Here is a 25,193-nt window from a genome sequence, read left to right as displayed (position 1 = left end):
CAATAGCCAGCTGTTAGGTCAAATGTACTTAAGAAAGTTGCAGAAGCCAACTTGTCTATCAATTCATCTGCCCTATGGTATTGGATGGCCATCTGTCTTAGTGACAGCATTGAGACCCCTGTAGTCTACACAAAACCTCATCTCTCTCTTACCATCCTGGGTGTGAGGCTTTGGTACTAGAGCTACAGGACTAGCCAAAGGGCTCCCTGAGGGTTCAATGACTCCCAATTCCAACATCTTTTGTACTTCTTGTTTTATGCAGTCCCTGACGTGGTCAGGTTGCCTGTAGATTTGACTCTTTATAGGCAGACTGTCACCAGTGTCCACCTCATGGGTGCACCAGTTTGTCTGACTGGGGGTCAGAGAAAACATTTGTCTGAAGGATTGAAGAACCTGTCTACAATCCCCTTGTTGATGCTCAGAGAGGCTGTCAGAAAAGACTACACCATCTACTGACCCATCATCAGGGTTCTGAGTGAGCAGGTCTGGGAGAGGGTCACTCTCTTCCTCCTTCCCCTCATCTGTGGCCATAAGCAAGCTCATGTCCTCCCTGTCAACAAATGATTTGAGCCTGTTCACATGAAGCACCCTGTGGGGGCTCCTGGGAGTTCCAAGGTCCACCAGGTAGGTGACTTCTCCCTTTTGCTCAATGATGGTATGGGGTCCAGACCACTTGTCTTGGAGGGCTGCTGGGGCCACTGGCTCCAGCACCCACACCTTCTGTCCTGCATGGTAAACAGTTAGGACAGCCTTTTGGTCATGCCAAGCTTTTTGAAGTTCTTGGCTGGCCTCAAGGTTTTTGGATGCCTTCTCCATGTACTCTGCCATCCTGGAGCGGAGACCAAGTACATAGTCCACTATGTCAAGTTTAGGCTTTTTGAGAGGTAACTCCCATCCTTCCTTCATAAGACATAGGGGTCCTCTTACAGGATGCCCAAACAGAAGCTCAAAAGGGCTGTAACCAACCCCCTTCTGTGAGACCTCTCTGTAAGCAAACAGAAGGCAGGGTAAAAGGATGTCCCATCTTCGCCTAAGCTTGTCTGGTAACCCTTTTATCATCCCTTTGAGGGTCTTGTTGAATCTCTGCACAAGCCCATTGCACTGTGGGTGATAGGGTGTGGTAAACTTGTAGTTTACACCACATTCCTTCCACATTGCAGTCAAGTATCCTGACATGAAGCTTGTACCTCTGTCAGAGACAACCTCCTTAGGAAACCCAACTCTAGTAAAAACTGCAAGTAGGGCCCTGGCCACAACAGGAGCTGTAGTGGTCCTAAGGGGAATAGCTTCTGGGTACCTGGTGGCATGATCCACTATCACCAGTATAAATCTGTGCCCAGATGCTGTTGAGGGGTCCATTGGTCCAACAATGTCAATCCCCACTCTTTCAAAGGGAACCCCCACCACAGGTAGCAGTATAAGGGGGGCCTTTGTTGTGCCACCTGATTTGCCACTGGCTTGGCAGGTGACACATGAGCGACAATCATATGAGGCATATGAGGCCAGTGAAAGTGTGGGGCAAGCCTGTCCCAAGTCTTGTTCTGGCCTAAGTGACCTGCAAGGGGAATCTCATGGGCTAAGGTGAGAAGGAAACCTCTAAGAGACAAGGGGATGACCAGCATCCTGGTAGCACCAGGCTTGGGGTCTCTTGCCTCAGAGTATAGGAGTCCATCTTCCCAATATACCTTATGGGCACCTGTAGCATTCCCTGCAGCCTCAGCAGCAGCCTGCTGTCTGAGGGGTTCAAGAGAGGAACAGTCTAACTGTGCCTGCCTCAAGTCTGCCCTGGAAGGCCCCCCTGTCCCCAGAAACTCAACCTGATCAGGCTCAAGCTCTTCTAGGACAGTTCCTTCTGGGGTCTTGGGGTCAGCCTCCTGAGAGGACTGATCCTCAACCTGAGGCAGGGGGGAAGGCTCAGCCTTACCCCTACTGCTCTTTCTCTTGGGTAGTGTCTGGTCCTTTCTTCCAGGATCCAACACTTGTTCAGCTGGGCATTTCTTGGCCTGTGACCTGGTCACAGCAAGGACATGTGAGGAGGGACCTAGCATTTCTACATGAGTCCTGTACTCCACATCTGACCACAGTGAGGATTCCAAATTATTGCCCAAAAGACAATCTACTGGGAGGTCTGAACTAACTACAACCCTTTTGAGGCCAGTTACCCCTCCCCAGGAGAAATTAACAACTGCCATACTGTGATTGGTAGTGACATTGCTAGCATTGGTCACTAGGTAGTCTGAACCTAGCATGATCTGGACAGGGTCCACAAATGTTGGTGTCACCATAGTGACACTGGCACATGTGTCCCTGTAGGCCTGAGCCATCTTTCCATTAATTAAAGGCGTTTGCCTGTATTTGCCCAGTGTACTAGGACTTATAGTAGGGGTCATATCCATGTCCCCAGTATAAGCAAGAACTGCCTGAGTAGGAATTCTAACTAAGTCAGAACCCACCTCATTTCCCAGGGTTAACCCAACTATAGCCTTGGGAGGTACACTACCACTAGTAACTGTACTAGGGGGTGCAGGTGTCTTAGGGACAGTAGTGGTAGGAGTTTGGCCTTTCTTGGTGCACTCACTAAACCAGTGAGTCTTACTTTTACAGTATTGGCACCATGGTTTCTTAGGACCATCATTCTTCTTCTTTTGGGAAGTTTGGGACCCACCCTATTATTATTATTATTATTTTGGAGTTTTCTATAGCGCTAGCCAGACCCGGAGGTATCGGAGCTCTTTACAACATTTATGTAAACAGATTCCATTGTTATAAACAGATTGTAACACCAGGAGTGCTCAGGTAAATAGTGAGTCCACGGTCTAAGGGGTTCGGTAATCCGCTTTGATGTAGTTTCTAGTCTTTTGTTCTGTGGTCGGGAGTTAAAGAGGATCCGTTTTTACTTTGTGAGGGTTTGATTGAGGAAGAGCGTTTTGAGCTGGCTCTTGAAGGCTCTGTAGGAAGAGTTTGTCCTAATGTGTATGGGAATGGCATTCCAGATTTTGGGTGCATTTCCGGTGAAGGATCTAGATAGAGTCTTTTGTTTGCAGGTTTTTGGAGGGATGAGAAGCAGAGAGTTAGTGCTTCTGAGGTTTCTTGTCTGTCCCGCTTTCTTGAGTTTGGCAGCTAGATAGGTGGGTTTGCCAGTATGTAGAGCTTTGTGTGTGAGGCAGGCGGTTCTGAAATTAGCACGCTACTGGGAGCCACTTGAGTTCAGTTAGCGCGGGAGTGATGTGTTCATATTTCTTCACCCCCGACACCATTCTGGCTGCTGCATTTAGTGTTGTTCTAAGTGGAGCCAGGTGTAGTTTAGCTGTGCCTGTGAGGGTGGCGATCCCGTAGTCTAATCTGGATAGGACAAGGGACTGCGTGGCTTGTTTGAGGTCCGTTGGTGGGATGAAGGGTTTGATTTTACTTAGTAGCTTTAGGTTTAAGAAGGCACCTTTAGCAGTTCTCTTGATGTGTTTAATCATATCCAAGTTGGGGTCCAGAGTGATACTCAATGACTTCACTGAGTCTGCTGGAATGAGAGTGCAGTCTAGAGCATCAATAGCCTTTAACCATTCCGTGATCTGCGGGGTCTTTTCCTTGCTGGCTAGGAGAAGAATTTCCGTTTTGTTTTGATTTAGTTTCAGATGGTTGCGGGATAGCCACTCTTGTACTTCTCTTAGGGTGATGTTTAGTCTTTGCATGACTGCTAGGGAGGAGGTTTCTAGGTATATCTGGGTGTCGTCGGCATAGAGACGGAAGGGAATGTTGGCTTCTTTAAGGATGATGGTGTGTGGCTCCATGTAGATATTGAATAGCGCGGGTGATAGCACCCTCCTTAGGTTGTTGGGGCCCTTTTGAAAACTTCTGGTCATTTTGCTTATTATCATTACCCTTCTGGTCTGCTTTCTTCTGGCCCCCACCCTGGTTCTGGTTCTGCTGCTTGACCCTTGTCCTGACCCATCTGTCTGCCTTCTTTCCCAATTCTTGGGGAGAGGTCAGATCTGAGTCAATCAAGTGCTGATGCAACAACTGGTTCTGACAATTATTTAAGATTTGCTCTCTCATAATTAGATTATACAATCCTGTGTAATAAGTAACTTTACTTCCCAGTAAGCAGCCTTCCAAAGCCTTAGTGGCACAATCAACAAAGTCAGTCCAATCTTGAGCCTGAGTTTTCTGGGTGTCTCTGAACATTAACCTGTACTGTTCAGTTGTTAAGCCAAACCCATCAATCAGTGCATTTCTCAAGACTTGGTAATCATTAGCATCCTCATGTCTAACAGTGAGGAGCTTGTCTCTTCCTTTACCTTCAAAGGAGAGCCACAATATAGCTGCCCACTGACTCTCGGGTACCTGCTGTACTTTGCAGGCTCTCTCCAAAGCAGTTATCCACTTGTGGATATCATCTCCTGTCCTATAGGAGGGCACTATTTTACTCAGGTTTCTAGTATCAAAACCCCTTTCTCTATCCCTAGAGATATTGCTGCCACCAGTGGGGACTACCCCACTCAACTGTTGCTCTCTAGCAAGCATCTCCTTCGCAAGGGCAAGTTCTTCCCTTTGGATCCTCAGATTAGCCTCCCTCATCTTTGCTTCATGCTCTCTCCTCTGAGGGGAAGTCATTCTCCTTTGAGCAGATGCATGAGAGTGCACAGATCTGTTGGAGTCCCTAGAATGAGATCTATCTCTTCTAACTCCAAAGTTAGGCCTGCTTAGGGTCAGCACTGGGGGTCCCCCAGTTCCTTCCCTATGCATGTCTAAGTTGGCCCTGGTTTGTCTGCTGACTACTACAGGACCTTTGTCTGCCTCATCCCCAGAGGGTTCCTCATCCTCCTCCTCCTCATCTACATTCTCTGTTTCAGGGAGGTCTCGATCACCACGAGTACCTTCTAAGGCTGGCATGCTCCTATCTGGATTAGAGGGGTCTGTATCAGCAGCCCTTCTGGCATCATATGTCTCTAAAAGACCTAACAGAAAAGGAGTGGTAGGGTTAGAACCCTGTTTCAATTTCCTGAAGGTACACAATTGTCTCATCTCCTGGAAACTGAGAGCTGCATATCTGGAATGGAAAGGACCTGTGGAGGGTCACTAACCGCTAGGGGAGTCTCTGAAGTCTCTCAATGGGTAGACATGCTTTCTAGTGAGGTGTAAGTGATGCACCTACCTACACTATGGGTTTTCCTACTGATCCCTTGCTAAGAGTTGTAGTCAGGGTGTGCTAGGCCCTTTCTACTACACCAGCTAGAACTCAGAGTATTTCTAAGCTTGTTATATGTACCTAGATTACCTTATTTGATCTTTCAAATGATATTTCAAGATTATATGTGGTAAATACAACAGCAAGCTCAAATCCCAACCGCTGCACACCAATGTGAGAAGTTGGCCTGATACAAGGTGATCACTAGAACTAGTGAGCATCATATATCAGTCCAAACAACCCTTTTGTAAATCAACCTTATAGACCAGCTATCCTAATGGTAGCATGGACAAAGCAGTCTTAGGTTAAACTCTTTTGGCATGTGAAGCCAGCTGTTTTACCACAATATAACCCCTTGAATACCAGATGAAAGGACACCACACAGGTTGTTATGAAAATAAACAGTATATTTATTAATAACACCACCTCTGAACTCTTTATGAGGTCAGAGGGCTAAGCACATGACAATCTCTTAAGAAAAATACGACAAGTTGCACAAAATTACAATGGTGCCCTAGAGGCACGACAAACCATATACTAAGTAAGTGGAATGTGAAAGTCGATAGAAATAATGGAGCTGTCCAGAGGCTGCAGGATCGATAGGACCACGCTACACTAACTCTAGGTAAGTAATAGGAGGCCCACGGAACGCGTGTGCAGAGTGTGAACTCACACGCAAGATGCGTAACAACGTCTATGGACAGTACAGTTCAAGTTAAAGGTGAGTACGGACAATCCTGACTAGGTAGGACTAAAACGACAGTGGAACTGGTCACTAGGACAGTTAAACTACCCTTGAGCACCGAAATGCTCTCGTTACCTCACCCACGGACTGCGGGTGCATAGGTGCCAAAGTGTGTCGGGTTCTCGCCTTGAAGTCAATGGAGCCTGAAAGAAAAGATGCTGCAGGCGACCAGGAGGAAGATGTCCGGGGCGATCAAAGGGTGAATCGGTGAAGAAGAGGACCTGAAAGCAGAGGGGACAATGTTCACAGTCACTAGCCAGTGACTGGAGTGGAACCAAGAAGGAACCAGATGTCGTCGTCGCGATCAGGTGAAGAGTGGACGCTTGACCCTGCAGCCACGTGGACCAGGAGGTGTCTTCGACAACCAGGATGGAGGCACGAGCTGTCCCACGCAGGCTCTCGCTGTCGGCGGTGTTGGATCCGGAATCAGCGTCAACAGGCCTTGGCAAATGCAACGAACGTGTTGAGTGGAGAAAGCGTCTGGTGCGGACTAGGAGAGTCCGGGGTGCCCCTCTTTTGGAAGGGAGCAAGGGGCAGTCTGGAGCAACCAGACCAGCAGCAAAGATTCAAAGGTTCGTCATCTAGGAGGCCACTAGCCAGCCGGCAAGTGACCAGACAACGCGTCGAGCAGCAAACAAGCAGAAGGGCCCCACGCAGATCTCGTGGATGCTGGAGGGCTGATTTTTGGTACAGGGGCTGCTCAGGGCTGGGTCTTCTCAGTCCCCAAAGCACTTGGTCGAATTTACCTCGGGAGTCGTGCTGGAAGCGAAGTGCAGGTTCGTTCAAGATGGCCGGTCCCACATGTCTCGTCGCACCCACGGGTCTCAGCTGTGCTGCAGATGTAGGTAGAGGTCGGAGAGGTCTGGGAATCCAGGTCTCGTCGGGCTCTGAAGTCTGGATCCTCGAGGGAAGATGACAAAGTAAAGCCACTGGACGCTTGATGGTGCCTGCAGTTGCAGGGTGGACACTCCTTGCCCACAAGGGAGATTTTCTTCAGTCTTCTGTGGAGCAGAACGTCGAAGTCCAGAGTTTCTTCTTGTAGAGTATGTAAGAAATGGGGTTACCCAAATCTCCAAGGGGGTAGCATGGAACCAAGCGGGCAGGCCAAACTTCGAAGGACATGTGAAGCACTCACACAGTACCCACAGTCAACACACCAGGCACACCACAAAAGAGGCAGGACACCAGTTTGAGTTGGAAAATTAAGAAGTTTAGTATCTCCAACCTGTAAAGCAAAAATGCATAACAGTGGCATCGTAACACGGCGCCAACTGGCACCAGAGCCAAGTGTATCAAGGGGGATTATTTACATGGGAAGTAGGGGCTGAGTCTGTAAGTCCATCTGAAATAAAGAAGAATCAATTAACATTGAACTTGGGGCCAATATGGCGGGGCCAACTCAGGCTCTCCTCCTTAGTGATAGACTGTAATGCAAAATACCATTAGTATGAGTACACATAACCTGCATTATCACTCCACCACGACCCCTGTAAGGGAAACCTCAGGGCATCACAGTAAATCCCAACATACAGGAACACCTGCAATAAATCAGCATAGGGATATCAAACATCAGGCGGGAAGCATTAATATGCATTGGCATCAGTAACCTCATATAACTGTAGGCCGTAAGTCAGCAGCTTCCTTTAGGCAGGCCTAAACACTTTAGTGAAAATCAGATAACCTCGTGCCATCCTAATCCTTTAGCATTCCTGTAACATCTCATTAGAAGAACAAACGCTGCATTAACATCAGGTAGGGGCCTGGTATTCAATAAAACCTTAGATATGCGCGCTAGGCATCAAAGGGTACCTGGGGAACATGACTCCTTAGCCCCCCAACCTGCAACACAAACATCAGGCAGTACATTGACATCAATAACATATGCACCAGGCCTGTATCACATTTTCCATGAGCACCCCTGAATATCTCCTCGGGCGAGCAACACTTCCTTAGAAGGGGGCAGTCAGCCTCATCAGCATAGCGCCTGGGGATGCCCACCACTAACAGGGGCATTAACTTCCAGGCCTAAGAACCTCAACCTAGGGCAAACCCTCCTCTGGCATACACATATAACTGGAATGTCAGGCCTAAGTCCTTCCAAGAAAACCAGGCAGCAGGCAAAAATGTGCATGTCAATGAGCATCCCACTTGGCTATGCATATCAAACCGTTCCCCTGTTACTTCTAGGATGAGCAGGGGCTTCTGTAGGCAGTTCAGTAGGCCTTACTGGTATCCTGGGATTCTGAGGAAGCAGTCGCTAGGAGCCTTTACCCGGTTTCTGGGCACTTGGGCCCCACTCAGTCAACAGAGGGGTTGGGGCGGACACCGACCCTGTGTCCCGTGGCCCTCTCCACCCTCCACACCGTATATTGTCGCCCGCACTCACCGGGCTGTCCAGGGGCTCCTTGGCGGTAGGGGCAGGCACCGACAATGTGCCTCGAGGCCCCTGCTGCACTGCGCTTCACTCGCGCCCCTCCCAGCGGTTTCTTCCTGCTTCTCCCGGGCCCCTCTGCCTCACGGGGACCCGGGGCTTCAATGCGGCGGGGGCAGGCACCGGCAATGTGCCTCGAGGCCCCGCCGCGCAGCACTCTCCACACGGAGCTCTCCTCACAACCGAGGGCTCCCTCCAGATGGCCAGCCGCGCTTCTCTTGGGGCACAGACCGGCGGGGTCGTCTCCCGCTCCGGTCGTTCTCTTGGCGGGGCTCCCCCTCGACCACGGGGGCTCCGCCCTGGTGCTTCACCCGGGTCCCCCCCTTCCTCACGGGGACCCGGGGCTTAGGGTCGGCCGTCCTTCGCTGGCTGCCCGGCCGGCAGCCAATCCCTGCGCGGCCTTTCCGGGAGCACGGCCGCGCGGGCAAATCAGTGCGCGCCGTTGGCGGGCCGATGACGCGGCCGGTCGCCCCGTCACGTGACACGGGCCCTGACGGCCTCAGGGCCTAGCGCGGCCCTCTCTTCACCTCGGCGGCCCTCTCCTGGCACCGGGGGCCGCCGCAACGAGGCTCTCCACAGCGGAGGTCCCTCCCTTACAGCGCCGGGTCGCACGGTGATTTTCGGCGATATCCCACCGGCGCAAGGCAGCGCCAGCACTCCTCGGGCTGAGGTGGTAAGGACGGCCACAACAAGGGGTAGGCTCCCTTTTATTAATTATTAATAATGCAGCAAGCGCGCCACAACGAGGGTAGGCTCCTCCAGCGCTCTTTCCCCTCACAGTTCCTTCGGGCCACCCAGGCCCAGCGCTTAGTAGGCAGTCCAGGGGCAATTTTTCTGAGGCAGGTCAGCAAGACACAGTTCCTCTGGGGCACAATTCTCCCCGGGCAGCTCCTCCCAGTCCAGCGCTTCCACAGGGGCCGCAACTTCCTAAGGGGGCGGACAGTCCCAGTACAGATCCTCAGGGGCCCCTTCCTCACCTCCTGGGTGCTCCTTTCGCGCTGTGCTGGCGTAATTCACGGTTCCTTAATAGTGACAGGGACCTGGGTGGGCCCTCATAATTCAGGGGCGCAAGGGACAGCAGAGTAGGTGTGTTTCAGGGGTACAGGGCCCAGCTCACAGGCCCATGTGGCGGTAGCACCTCGCAGCAGGTCCCCTCTCTTTCTTGTCCCAGCTCTGACTGACTCTCTGGTGGCACATCCCCCTTACTTATACCCTCCTCCCAGACAGTGCCAGAACCTTCTAGAATGTTGGCAAAACTGGCCTAAACTGGCTCAAGGGGAGGGGGTGAGCACCCTGGGTGCCAGGCTTTCCCTCCAAAAGCTAGGGGTAGCTGGGTAATAATAACTAGACCGCTGACCTATGGCAGTACAGTGGCAAAACAACCCATGGCCATGGCATCCATCTTACATACAGTGCATTAGACAGGTGCATTTCTAAAATGGGGAAATTTACAAGTGCTCACACCATTACTTGACATTACATTTTTAACAAGGGGTCTCACACCACTCATGGCCTATACAGGTTTAATCCCATGGGGGAGACATTTCAAATTAGGGGGGGAAAAGCGAAAAATTTTGGGGGAAAAGGCCAAGTCCAACACTTAGCTCTCTCAGTGGTTGCCCAGGGAGCATCCCCTGTCTGGATTTTAGAAATACGGGTCTTGGCTTGTTGATGGTATAGTTTGCGGGCTAGAAATGAGCAAACCTTGCTCTTCCCCTAATAATACTTCTGTTTTAAGGCCAGTGGAGAGCGTTCAGCCTTGTTGGTCCTATGCACTCTCAACTGTCCCCACAGGATTGCAAGTTGTCCTTTGATGTGTCTGGTGAGGGTGATTTGCTCAAGCATCTCAAGGGCCTTAACGTCTGCTGATATGTCCATTTCTACCAGTCCGGCCTCCCTCATTCTGCATTTGGTAATAGAAGAAATAACCCTCCTAATGGGAGCCTTGTACATGCTCCAAAGCATCTGATGCAGTGTGTCCAGGAGGGCATTGAGATCAAAAGACTTTATAATCCCTTTTTGGATCTTTTCTGTGTCTCGAGCCACTAGTCCATACCAGCTCCACTTGACCATAATCTGAGATTTAGATGTATGAGATGGTTGCGGTATCGAGATCCCGGAGTAAGGAGTATGTATGAAAGACATAATCAATAGGGGAGTAGGGGGCATGTACATGAGAGTAAAATGAGTAATCTTGCAAGACAGGATATCTATAACGCCAAGCGTCTACTAACACCAGAACTGCTATGCCACGCTTCAGCTTAGCAGACTTTGTGACGGTGCCATGATATGAAGCCATGCTACAGACCAAGCTACAGACCAAGATAAGTCTCCTTCCACTATACCATCACCCACCACATCTGCTTGTTGATCCCAAAGGATGCTCCAAATGCAAATGTTGAACATTTGATTGGGGGAGTAAATGTTAGGCAGGGTGAGAGGGCATGTGCCCCTTCAGATACTCAACTTTAAAAGGCGGTTGTGGAGCTGGATCACCCCTTGCACAGTGTGTCCACTCACCACTCCCAGCGTTTCAGTAGGGGCATGTGCCCAGTAACAAAGCAGATATTTTGGGTGTGACATTTGGTGATTGTCCTCCCTCAGGAGATATGTCTCTTGGAGAAGGATGATGTCCAGATCATGTCTCAGGAGGTATCGCCAAACCTGCTTACATTTGTTAGGCGACTTTAAGGCGCAAATATTTCGAGAAAGCAGTTTATTGTGTGGGACTGTCCCCATGGCAGGGGTTAGTGCCCACAGCCACTAGAACAGAAGGTGGGCCCCTGTTATGGCTTGACAGGGGTAGGGTACGGTGTCACAGGCAAGGGAATGCCATATCCCAGGGGTCAAATAACCAAGATGCTGCTGGTCTCGTGAGCATTGTGTCTGTGGGAGGAGAGAGCGGGACAGGGAATCAAGGAGTGAATCACGTGCCGAAGTGTGGTTGTGTATAATTCAGACCATTAGAGAACTGAACATAGGCTCAGCAGTGGGCACTTGACCAAAGAAAGTAGGAAACAAACAGAGAAAACAAATAACAGAGGTCCAACAGGCCCTAACATGTCCAGCAAAGATCGGCGTGTAAGCGCACAGATCCCACTAGAGGTGTCAGGGATGTCTGATTATAAGGGCAAACTCAGGTGATTTTCTACAACCTGCTCCTACAAGGGTGTTTTTCAATGGTCACAAGAGCAGACGCCAGGTGTCTCCCTGGTGCAGGCGGGTGTTGAAGGTGGGTTGGGTGGAAGGACGGAGGGAATTGCAGTTCAAGCAACAATCCAGGTATTGCGCCGGCTCCTCAACCTCAAGGTGCGAGTCTACACACACTGAAGGAGTCTTGTTACCAGCAGTCCTCCCAGCATTGGAGGCAGGTGAGGACCAGTTCAAGGCTGGAAGAGGCGACCTCCAAGGGACCTAACGTGGGTGGTCCCGTGCAGGTGGGGCTGGTGATGCTGTTTCTTGGCACTAGGTGAGATGCTTTCCAGTTGCAACAGGGGGCCAATGCAAAACGTGACACAGACCACAAGAATGAAGAGGGGGGCCTCAGAAGTTTACAGGTCCCAGGGTTGCCCACAGGCCTGTCACAGTTTCACGGGCCAGCAAGCGCTGTTGTTGCGACATGCAGGTGGGCAGCAACTGCTTCTCTCATCTCAGGGCTTGCAGGCGTAACCCTATGTCAGGGCCTTGATTTTGGCATTTACCAGCACCCTCTGTGTCGGCACAGCTACTCACTGTTGGGGTGATCAGCAATTGATGCCTCACACTTTCCACTGGGTTTTATGCTGCAGGTCCAAGCCACCCACAGGCATGCCCCCGGGATCAAACAAAGACCAGGGGCACCCAATTCCATGCAGGTCTGGGTCCGCCCAGCCCCCACATGGCGTAGCCATGTCGGATGAGCCCTGATGATCAGGCATTCACTCTCAGCAGGGCCTGAGGTGTCTCGCACAGCCAAGTCGCTCCCGCAAGATGGCAGACCTTGATAAACCCACCAGCTTCCAGGACCCACGATCACCCTCGGGGGATCCCCTCTCGTCTGGCCCACAGAGCTGCCCCACCTATGGGGGTGTCCAGGAAGATGCCCATGGAGAACTGCACAAACAAGCAGGTCCCGGTGCTTCAATACTGCATGAAAGGCCCACGGGGACCCAGAGCAGAGACAAAACATGTCATACTCCATTTCCGTCTTCGCCACGGCCCCTGGGAGGCTTCTTTTAGTGGTTGTCTCAGGACTCGGGTGTGAATTGTTACCACCACCAATGCCACTATCATTTGTACTACACCCACAACCTTTACTTCTCCTGTTACCATCTCCACCAACAACACCATTACCAACCACGATTACAATCATCAAAATATTAACCACTTGAAAGCCAGGCCTATTCTCTTTGCATTGATCGTTTGGTTTCTATTCAAAATATTTGGTAACTGTATTGATTGTTCTTCTTTATTGTTGCCCTTTTTCAACATGTTCTCTCTGGTTTTGCTCCTGCCTGCCCCTATGCATCTTTTCAGTCTTTTTGCATTTGTCTTCGCCCCCAGAAATATCCCCATTTTTTGTTGATTTCTACAGTTTTTATCTGTGTTCCTTCATTTAAGTTTCCATTCTATACTCCTGCAAATCTTCTTATTAGCAGGATTATTGCCCTCTGTGAGAACCTATCATGAGCATATGGATTTTCTTCTAAAAATCGTTAGAGTTTCAACAAATAGAGGAGCAGGGATTCAGATTACACCCTACTGCACAGGGTAATTGAGGTGTTTGGGATTCTGTACCTCTTTCCAAAGATGTGCCTCAGGGGGGCACACTGATTGTACCTCACCTCATGTGTGTTGTCCTATCACTGCACCTACCAATGGCTTATCTGTCCTTGCTCCCACCTTTGTAATATCCCGTGGAGTACATGCAATAGGTTCCTTCAATTTCATGGGTCACATGCAGTTCAAATGAGGGAATACCTGCTAGTGACGGCACCAGCAGAAGACATGCACCAGCGCAATTCATATTAAAGGGGCTGCCCAAGTGTCTCTGGCTCCTTCTGTTATACCATATTTCGCTGCGCACAAAGGCATGCAGCATCATAAAGCGCTATCTAAAACAAGACCACTGGTTGATAGAAAATGCCAGGAAAGGACTGGCCATTCTACAGAAACAGATTTCTCTTTTATCATTCACATTACTTTGCCAGTTATACCCTTCTCTAGAAATGACATTTCCATTTTGATAAATGCCAATTCTCCAACTCTAAAGCCTGAACCAACTTACTTGCACTTTTGGAAAAATCTGAAAATTGTGGGAAATGTTGCCATTTTTCTCAAGTGAAGAGCACTCTGCGATGGTTGCTGTGATGAATAAGAGAATTGGGTCTGCCCGAAGATTACTCTAACTTGCGCCTCCATCATGTGTTGGTTTTCTGATCCAGCCTTCTACAACTCTAATTTCTAACTTTCATTTCCTTTACATTCTTTTCTCAAATACTTCAGTCTGAAACAACAGTTCTTAACCTGTTGTTTGCAACCCCTACTCAGGGGAATTGTGACTATTTTGAAAATTAAATTAGATTAAAATACCAGATTAATAAAGTGCATTAACATAAAAAAGAAACATGTAAAATCTTTTTTTTAAATGGTATAAACATGTGAAAAAATTTGAAAAAGAACGCTAATATTTGAGATGGTACCCACAGTCCCTATATCATTCTCTCCCCCAGGTAGCATCCCATTCTCCCTTCCCCCTCCTTGGGATCAGTTAATGGCCCTGGATCTGTCCATCCTCTTCTTTGGTGGAGCAGTTGACTGGGAGAACATTGTGAATGTGTGCTGGTTCATTGACTGGCTAATGCTATAATGTGCACGAACACTCATGTGACAGCCGTGCTCTTGCACCATGTCGCTGATCCCATAATGACCAGTGCTGTGCGGACACTGCATCAGAAATTTCATAACTTCAATCGACGATACTGTAGTGTTTAAACATTCGATGATGCAGAATATTGCACTGCTAGGCACTTTCCTCTCAGCACGGGAGAATTATAGCTGAATTATAGCTGATGTCCACCTTTCTGCCCAGATTTTGTTGGGTTTTTCCCAAGCACAGAGCTGTTTTCCACGGACAAGTTCCATAAGGTTTTACCTGACCAAATGTGTCCATGAGAAACCCACAAAGTGCAGTACTGTTACTCTTTTTGCAACACCTCTTAGATCAGAAACTCCAGTTTCGGCGCAAAATCGAATTTACAAACTTGTAATGAAGGTGTTTTTGGTGTCACAATGAAGGCATGATGTAATGTCCAGGCTTTGCTAAAATAACATTTGAGTTCTAAGATTGACAGTTCTATTTTGTAAAGGATGTTCTAAGTTTGGAATGAGAGTTCTAATTTGGAATTGAAAGAATTCCTTTAGAATGTAGATTGGAACAACGCTTCTAATTTGGAACGTTCGAACTATGTATGGAATGCAAATTCTACATTTGGAATGCCTCTTGCACAAAACATACATGTTTTTTTAAGGTTGAAGCAGCCAGCAGCTATGTGTGATATCTTAATTTTGGGAGTAGAAAACAGTACATCCCAAGACTACATATTCCTTGGGTACCTTGACCCCCCCAGGGTATCCAGAACTACCTTCTATTGAATGCATGTGTGTGTGCAATGCTCTTGAAGCCGTGTATAGTTACACAAGAAGGAGTCTATGGGAGGCCAGGCCAGCAGACAGGCTAACACAGACGAAGACTCAGAGCCCAGCCATAAGACCTCTGCCAGGCTCTGCTAGTCTGTGCAGAAGACTGATGTAAGGTGTCTTCTAACCCTTAGATCCCACCCTGCCATTTGAATACCTGAATCACACCTGTGAAATGGACAGAGCAGATAGGAAGAAACAGAATGACGAGCTGTGCATTCCTGTGCAGTACACTAGGCCCATCTCACCAGCGTCTATACAGATTCTGTTAACATGTATGCAATAAAGAGAAAACAGGAAACCTTAATAATACGATTATTGTAACTGACTTCCTTCGCTCAATCTTCTGCTTCTGTGATGTTATGTGACAGATGCACCTATATCTACCAACATAATGTATCACTGGTCCCCAAAGGCAGCCTTGAGTGTTATCAGCATTTCCCATCAATCACTTGTGATGTCATCTCCTACACCACACCCCTGACCCTGGCAGGTTTGTGACATCATGTACTACATCACACCCCTGGGTCTGGCAGGCTTTATGACATCATTCACCTCTTTGCTATATATAGAGGCATAGTCGGGGATGCCTGCAGTGTGTGTGCAGTCTGTGGACTGGGCTATGAATGGTGTGAAAGAGGTGTGAATGGGGGACTTGGGGGCACCGAGCTAACATCAGACTCACAGGATGGCCGCGGCAGTTCTGCTTCTCGAGGCCTCTGCCATGTGTTGTTTGGTTGTTCAGTGGGAGAAAACAGGCAGCACCTCGCAGACCGCCAGAGAGATGCACTTTGAGGTGGGAGGGACAGAGCTTTCCATAAGGTGTGGGAAGGCCTTATGAGGTTCCGTGTAGTTGCAGTAAACAACTTTTAATTGCAATTCCTGGGGTTGTCTTTGCAGGCGAATTGAATTTTGCCTTTCGCTCCAGGAACTCTAGCACCGCCCCTATCTGGAGCGGGGTGCGGAATGTCTGTGAGTCTAATGGGAAGCACGGTAGTATGAATGAAGGTGTGAATGGGGGACTTGGGGGCACCCAGCTAACATCAGACTCACAGGATGGCCGTGGCAGTTCTGCTTCTCGAGGCCTCTGCCATGTGTTGTTTGGTCGTTCAGTGGGAGAAAACAGGCAGCACCTCGCAGACCGCCAGAGAGATGCACTTTGAGGTGGGGGCGGAGCATTCCATAAGGTGTGGTAAGGCCTTATGAGGTTCCTTGTCGTTGCAGTAAACAGCTTTTAATAGCAATTCCTGGGGTTCTCTTTGCAGGCGAATTGAATTTTGCCTTGGGCTCCAGGAACTCTGGCACCGCCCCTATCTGGATCTGGGTGCGAAATGTCTGTGGGTCTAATGGGAAGCACGGTAGTATGAATGAAGGTGTGAATGGGGGACTGGGGGGCACTGAGCTAACATCAGACTCACAGGATGGCCGTGGCAGTTCTGCTTCTCGAGGCCTCTGCCATGTGTTGTTTGGTTGTTCAGTGGGAGAAAACAGGCAGCACCTCGCAGACCGCCAGAGAGATGCACTTTGAGGTGGGGGCGGAGCCTTCCATAAGGTGTGGTAAGGCCTTATGAGGTTCCTTGTCGTTGCAGTAAACAGCTTTTAATAGCAATTCCTGGGGTTCTCTTTGCAGGTGAATAGAATTTTGCCTTGAGCTCCAGGAACTCTGGCACCGCCCCTATCTGGAGCTGGGTGCGGAATGTCTGTGAGTCTAATGGGAAGCACGGTAGTATGAATGAAGGTGTGAATGGGGGACTTGGGGGCACCAAGCTAACATCAGACTCACAGGATGGCCGTGGCAGTTCTGCTTCTCAAGGCCTCTGCCATGTGTTGTTTGGTTGTTCAGTGGGAGAAAACAGGCAGCACCTTGCAGACCGCCAGAGAGATGCACTTTGAGGTGGGGGGACGGAGCTTTCCATAAGGTGTGGGAAGGCCTTATGAGGTTCCGTGTAGTTGCAGTAAACAACTTTTAATAGCAATTCCTGGGGTTCTCTTTGCAGGCGAATTGAATTTTGCCTTGGGCTCCAGGAACTCTGGCACCGCCCCTATCTGGAGCGGGGTGCGGAATGTCTGTGAGTCTAATGGGAAGCATGGTAGTATGAATGAAGGTGTGAATGGGGGACTTGGGGGCACCGAGCTAACATCAGACTCACAGGATGGCCGTGGCAGTTCTGCTTCTCAAGGCCTCTGCCATTTGTTGTTTGGTTGTTCAGTGGGAGAAAACAGGCAGCACCTCGCAGACCGCCAGAGAGATGCACTTTGAGGTGGGGGCGGAGCCTTCCATAAGGTGTGGTAAGGCCTTATGAGGTTCCTTGTCTTTGCAGTAAACAGCTTTTAATAGCAATTCCTGGGGTTCTCTTAGCAGGCGAATTGAATTTTGCCTTGAGCTCCAGGAACTCTGGCACGGCCCCTATCTGGAGCTGGGTGCGGAATGTCTGTGGGTCTGATGGGAAGCAAGGTAGTATGAATGAAGGTGTGAATGGTGTGAATGCCCAGTAGCAAAGGTCAAAACCTTGGCGTGGTGCTACTGCTCACAAGTTTACCCATGAACTTGTGCTAATTTGACCTGTTTTGGATGAAAGGGTTGTGCTCTGTCTTTGATTTCATTTTCTTTCTGTTCTGTGCCTTGTTCCTAGCTGCTTTCATTCTGTCTTTTCTCTCCTGCTTCCTGGAGTGTTATCAGCATTTCCCAACAATCCCTTGTGATGTCATCTACTTCATCACACCCTTGGTCCTGGCAGGCTTTATGGCATCATTCACCTCTCAGCTGTGTATAGAGGCGTGGTCTGGGATGGCTGCAGGGTAAGTGCAGTCTGTGGACGGGGCTATGAATGGTGGGAAAGAGGTGTGAATGAGGGACTTGGGGGGCACCGAGCTAACATCAGACTCACAGGATGGCCGTGGCAGTTCTTCTTCTTGAGGCCTCTGCCATTTGCTTGTTTGATCGTTCAGTGGGAGAAACCAGGCAGCACCTCGCAGACCGCCACTGAGATGCACTTTGAGGTGGGGGCGGAGCTTCCATAAGGTGTGGTAATGCCTTATGAGTTTCCTTGTCGTTGTACCGAACAGCTTTTAATAGCAATTTCTGGGGTTCTCCCTCAGGCAAATTGAATTTTGCCTTGAGCTCCAGGAACTCTGGCACCGCCCCTATCTGGAGCTGGGTGCGGAATGTCTGATGTGAAGCAAGGTAGTACGAATGAAGGTGTGAATGGTGTGAATGTTCAGTAGCAAAGGTCAAAACCTTGGCGTGGTGCTACTGCTCACAAGTTTACCCATGAACTTGTGCTAATTTGACCTGTTTTGGATGAAAGGAGCTGGCACTGTCTTTGATTTCTTTTTTCTGTTACATATCTTGTTCCTAGCTGCTTTCTTCCTGCTTTTTTCTTTTCTCAGTTTTAACATCTACATCTCACCTCATTCTCCACAAACTGTCTTTCATTCCTTCCTTGTTTAATTCTTCTGTTTCTTATTGTTTTAGTCTTAATTTTGTTCTTTTATCTCATTGACTTCCCACGCTTCTTATTGCTTTTCTTCTTTCTAAAGTTGATTCTCGGACTTTCTCTTGTCCAGAATAGCTTTTCTCATTCCTTCGCCCATTCTTTATCTTTCTCTTTTGTTTCTTCGCCATTCTTTACAATGTCTTTATTTCATTTTTTAATTTCTTTATCTTGCATTTTTACTTTCATCATGTTATTTTCCCTGCTCCTCATGTCTTTTCTTTTCCTCACTTTATTCACTGCTGTTTTGTTTCTCATCTTACTCTGCCATTCTTTTATTTCTTAATTGATTTTTTTTGGGGGTGCAATTCCCAAGTTGTTTTATTTGTTCTCGATTTTAGTTTTTACAAAATGCACAAGGATGATGTGATAGGGCATTGGGCCATCCATAGTGATGCTGCGGCACCAGGAGGATGGGGGAAGGGGTGGGCCAGACTGTCATGCGCAGGTAGCCTTTCTCCAACACTTAGCTGTGTTGTACAGCCAATTGGAGAACCAACACAGACTCCCAGTTCCTGTCTGGGGGCCGAACTAGGAAATAGTATTCCCAGCAGAGAATAGCCCTGGGATTGGCATCTGGGAACCTGCCCAGTGTGCAGCAGTTTCTGACGTCAGAAAGAAGAGGATCGGGAGCACGTGGGCAGCCGTCGGAGCAGGTAAGTGCAATTTTACATATTTTTTATTCTGTCTTTAGTGATGTTTTTGGTTTGTATTTCCCCTCCCCCTGTACAAGTCATTCACCACAGAAGCACACCTTAAGCTAGACACATAAAATACCTTACAGGCGTAACACAAACTGATACCAAGCAACAACAGATAGACATGGACGTCAATTCACCAAACTGCCAGGGGTAGCGGAAGTGACATTACACGCCCTTTGACACCCACTTTCATTCACACACACATACTTACACATTAGTGTGATAAAGAATTGACAGAAAATAAAGAGTTGATCCCAAGCTGACCCTGTGTTCCTGGCACTGAATTTGCCACTTCTGAGTCCAGGGGGTCGCAAAGGCAGTGCCAGGGGTAGCAAAGGACAAGCCATGGGTCGCAGCTTTGACCCTTAAATGACGTTCATGATGATATACAGTTTAATGGTGCATTGTGGGTGATTTTGGTGCGAGAAACGTTCCCTCTTTCCTGGTACTTTCAGTGACTGTTGCCCCTGGAGTGAAGGCCTGGAGGCCTGCAGGACACACGCGGGCTGCTGGTGGGGCATGTGTAGTGCCTGCTCCAGCTGTCAAGGTGCATTATTACCCTGGCAAAACATGTCATGTGTCTCTGAGTTCAGGAAATAGGAAAAAGAAACTGGGCAAAAGTAGCTAGGAAAGATCCTGTGCTCAAAAGGGGAGAAGCAGAAAGACACGGAAAGAAAGGTTCCGCTTTCATAAGATCAAAAAAAATTTGAAAGCTTGCACCTGTCCATAGAGGTGACAATCTCTGGGCGGAGCTTCTCGGCACTACAAGTACCTTAAACGTAAAAAGAGGACTGGGCAGTAAACCGTGGAACTACACCCCCACCCACAACCTCAATGCCTCCCCCACGGATCAAATTATCCACAATTAAGGTGAATAAATGGGAGAAAAAATGTCCCTGGAATTATAGATATCCATTTGCAGTAAAGTGCCTGGTAATTTCGTGTCTACGTCATCTTTCTCCATTCTGGAAACACAAGCTCATCATTGCATGTTGCAGGGGTGCCATAACCAGCTGGAATCAGTAATTTTTCTAAGTAACTGGTACTCAGGCACATGGTCTTCTGTGACGCTCATCTTGAGATCCACTGATGCCTATTCTAGCTTGGGAGCCATTAATGCCTGTTAGAGCTTGGGGGCCATTAATGCCTGTTAGAGCCTGTGGACCATTGATGCATATTATAGAATGAAGGCAGTTGTTACCTGTTACACCTTGAGACCCATTGATGCTGATTACAGCTGGAATCACAATAATGTCTGTTACTACTTGGGGCTGATTGATGCCCAGAGCTGCTTGAGGCCTATGAGGCCTTTGAGCGTGTCACAGCTCGGGCCTAACAACGGCAATTACAGCTTGGGAACTACTGCAACCTGTTACAGATCGCTGCCCATTTGATTCATATTAAAGCTTCAGACGCACTGAGGCCTGCCACAACTCACTGCCCATTGATAGATACATGTTACATCTTGGGACCCACTCCGGCCTGTTACAGCTCGCTGCCCACTGATACATGTTACAGCTCGGGCCCACTCCGGCCTGTTACAGATCATTGCCTTCAGATACATATTAAATGTTGGGACCCACTCCGGCCTGCTACAGCTCGCTGCCCATTGATACATGTTACATCTTGGGACCCACTTCGGCCTGTTACAAATCGTTGCCCTCAGATACATATTAAATGTTGGGACCCACTTCGGCCTGCTACAGCTCGCTGCCCACTGATGTTACAGCTTGGGACCCCCTGTGACCTGTTACAGCCTGCTTTTCATTGATTCATGTTACCAGAATGCTGGTAACATGGACTATTGCGTCCACTTCAGGGTCCTGTGTTCAACCTCATGGTCACATGTTCAAATCTTGGTGGGTCCACTCAGCCTTGGTGGGTCCACTCAGCCTTTCATCCATCTGAGGTCGATAAAATGAGTACCATTGAGTTGGGTAACAATAAATATCTGTTATTCAGTGCCAAGATACCTCTGGGTGAACATGCGCTTTACAAATACTCATGTTATGTTACCTCTTGGGACCCACTGAGACCTGTTACAGTTCACTGCCCATTGATTCATGTTACCTCTCGGGACATACTGAGACCAGTTACAGCTCGCTGCCCATTTACACATACTACACCTTGGGCCCACTGCGGCCTGTTACAGCTCGCTGCCCATTGCTACATGATACATCTTGAGACCCACTGAGACATTATATGTCGCTGCCCATTGATACGTATTACAGCTTGGGACCCACTGAGACCTGCTACAGGTCGCTGCCCATTGGTACATGTTACAGCTTGCTATCCAATGAGACACTGAGATTGAGAGGCCACACACAGATTAACACAAAACATGCAACATCAAGTCCACTAACAAGAACAATTCCATAATTATAGACAAATATTCTTAAAGAGATATTTTGTTATTTCTTTTTTCTTTTTTCCAATCTTTGTTACAAATGGATGCAACCAACGTGTTTCACCTTAAACAAGATCTGAAGGCTTTAAAAATTCAAATGTTGAGGTGAAGCTGTAACTGTGTAGGGGGAGTCCTACCAAGGTTCCAGGTCTTTCACTACCCGCTGTATGATTTCAGCCTGAAATTTGGGAAGTCCACCATGATACTTAAACCGGATATTTTAAGATCAGTACATTCAAGTGTCTGTTTTCCAGAAATATGAATCCCAGCGCTACAAGTGCTCTGTTTGGCAGCGCCGTCTAGCCTGCCGCATCTGTGTGTACTTGCTACCCATTGATATATGTTATAGCTTGGGACCCACTGAGACCCTTTTACAGCTCGCTGCCTGTTGATACATGTTACAGCTCGGGACCCACTGAGACCTGTCACAGCTCGCTGCCCATTGATACATATTACAGCTTCAGATCCACTGAGACCTGTCACAGCTCACTGCCCATTAATACACATTACAGCTCGGGACCAACTGAGAACTTAGACCTGTTACAGCTCGCTGCCCATTGATACATATTACAGCTTCAGATCCACTGAGACTTGTTACAGCTCTCTATCCATTGATACATATTACAGCGTCTTACACCGTGCAGCCTGTTTCAGCTCGCTGCCCATTGTATTTATTACAGCCTGGGATCCACTGAGACCAGTTACAGCTCTCTGCCCATTGATACATATTACAGACTGGGATCCACGGAGACCGGTTACAGCTCGCAGCCCATTGATACATATTACAGCCTGGGATCCACTGAGACCTGTTACTGCTCGCTGCCCACTGATACATATTACAGCCTGGGATCCACTGAGACCGGTTACAGCTCGCTGTCCATTGATACATATTACAGCTTCTTACACCGTGCAGCCTGTTTCAGCTCGCTGTCCACTGATATATATTACAGCCTGGGATCCACTGAGACCGGTTACAGCTCGCTGCCCATTGATACATATTACAGTCTGGGATCCACTGAGACCGGTTACAGCTCGCACCCCATTGATACATATTACAGTCTGGGATCCACTGAGACCTGTTACTGCTCGCTGCCCATTGATACATATTACAGCTTGTGATCCACTTAGACCTGTTACTGCTCGCTGTCCATTGATACATATTACAGCCTGGGATCCACTGAGACCTGTTACAGCTCGCTACCCATTGATACATATTACAGCCTGGGATCCACTGAGACCGGTTACAGCTCGCTGCCCATTGATATATTCTACAGCTTCCTTGCGAGAGATATGGACGTATACCAGGAGACGCAATATGCTACCCGCCATCCTGTGATTGAGAACAGGCAGACCTCCATTATTAATATTATTCTGAGTTCAGGCATACTAAACTCAAATTTCTACCATGTTCCCTGAGTCTGTTAGAAATGTAGAATGTAACAATTCCACAGCCCATTCTGGCCTATGAGAACAGGTAGCCTTAAAATAGTGAAAAACGAAAATGGCTGTAATTCACTATTAGGACATGCCACTCACATCAGGGCTTGTCCTTCCTTATGCTTACAATGCACCCTGCCCTTGGGCCTACCATAGGGGTAACTAATATGAAGTTAGGGGAAGGTTTAGGGACTGGCAAGTGGGTGCACTTGCCCAATCAGCATGACAGTGCCAGACTGCATGCAGGTTCTACATCGGCCGACCTTAGACACATTTTACAGGGCTGCTTCTGTGGGTGGCACAACCAGTGGTGCAGGCCCACTAGAAGCATTTGGATTTACACGCCCTGGGCACTCCTGGTGCACTTTACTGGGGTCTGACAGTCAACCAAATAAGTCAATCATGGAAACCAATCAACATGTACACTTTATACAGTGAGCACTTGCACTGTGGCACTGATTGGCAGTGGCACAGTGCTCTGAGCAGCTAACATCAGCAAAACACATGAGGCAACAGTAACAAAAATGGAAGGGAGACCCACACCAATGGTGCCAGGTCTAACAAGTGTCCCCTCCAGCTGAAATGTGGAGAGAACTACCCTACCCCAGGGAGTTCTCATCACTAAGGTGGAAAAATCTGGACAGACCGTCAGCATTGGCGTGATCTGTACCTGGGCGATGTTCCACCGTGAAATCCATACCCTGTAGGGAAATGGACCACCTCAACAGCTTTGGATTCTCACCCCTCATTTGCATCAACCATCTGAGGGGCCTGTGGTCTGTCTGAACCCAGAAGTGAGTCCCAAACAGGTAGGGTCTTAGCTTCTTCAGTGCCCAGACCACAGCAAAAGCCTAACGCTCAATTGCACTCCACTCTGTTCCCTTGGAAGTAACCTCCTACTGGTGAAGGCTACGGGTTGGTCAAAGCCCTCCTCAGTCATCTGTGAGAGAACAGCCCCTACACCATGCTCTGAAGCGTCTGTCTGCACAAGGAACTGTTTTGAGAAGTGGGTTGCCAGGAGCACGGGCGCCGTGCACATAGCAGTTTTCAGGGTCTCAAATGCTTTCTGACAGGTGTCAGTCCAAATGACTTGATTGGACTGCTTCTTGGAAGTCAGCTCTGTCAAGGGTGCAACAATGTTGCCATAACCCTTGACAAACCTCCTGTAGTACCCTGTGAGTCCTAAAAAGGCCCTCACCTCTGTCTGGGTCTTTGGGGGTTCCCACGTCAGGATGGTTTCAATCTTGGGTTGTAGGGGCATCACCTGGCCGCTCCCCACTTGATGTCCCAAGTACACCAGGGAACCCTGCCCGATCAGGCACTTACTCGCCTTGATTGTGAGGCCTGACTTGCGCAGGGCCATAAACACTTCCCAGAGGTGGCGCAGATGTTCTTCCCCTGTGACACTGAACACTGCGATGTAATCCAGGTAGGCGGCACTGAACTCATCCAGCCCAACCAACACCTGGTTGACCAACCTCTGAAAGGTGGCAGTGGCATTCTTCATCCCAAATGGCATAACCTGGAACTGGAAATGCCCATCTGGTGTGGAGAATGATGACCTCTTTTTGGCCCCATCAGTCAGGGCGATCTGCCAATACCCAGACATCAAGTCAAACGTGCTGAGGTACCGTGCAGCCCCTAACCGATCGATGAGCTCATCAGCTCTGGAGATGGGGTGAGCGTCAGTCTTCGTGACTGAATTGAGTCCTCTGTAGTCCACACAGAACCGGAGTTCTGCAGCCTTCGGGACCAAGACCACTGGACTGGCCCAAGGACTGATGGAGGACTCAATCACCCCAAGAGCAAGCATCTTGAGACCTCCTCTTTGATGCAGGCCCTGACCGTGTCAGTCACCCTGTAAGCCTTGTGCTTCATAGGTAAACTGTCTCCTGTATCCATGTTGGATTTGGCCTTTCTGGCAGGTTCACCCCTGAACTTTTTGCCTTTTCATGTAACATCATTATAGTGATTTCTGGTCTTTGCGCACTTTAGCACTGTGGCACAGTGTAAAGTGCGTGCGCTCTCTGAGTGCGTGTGAGATTGGCCTGCCCTCCCATAGGGATGCATGGGGGATATGTGTGTCCATTGTAATTCCTGATGCGTGGGGAGTGCAAG

The sequence above is a fragment of the Lissotriton helveticus genome, chromosome 1_1, assembly GCF_964261635.1.
Source record: "Lissotriton helveticus chromosome 1_1, aLisHel1.1, whole genome shotgun sequence".
Taxonomy (NCBI): domain Eukaryota; kingdom Metazoa; phylum Chordata; class Amphibia; order Caudata; family Salamandridae; genus Lissotriton; species Lissotriton helveticus.
This window is presented reverse-complemented; position numbering follows the sequence as displayed.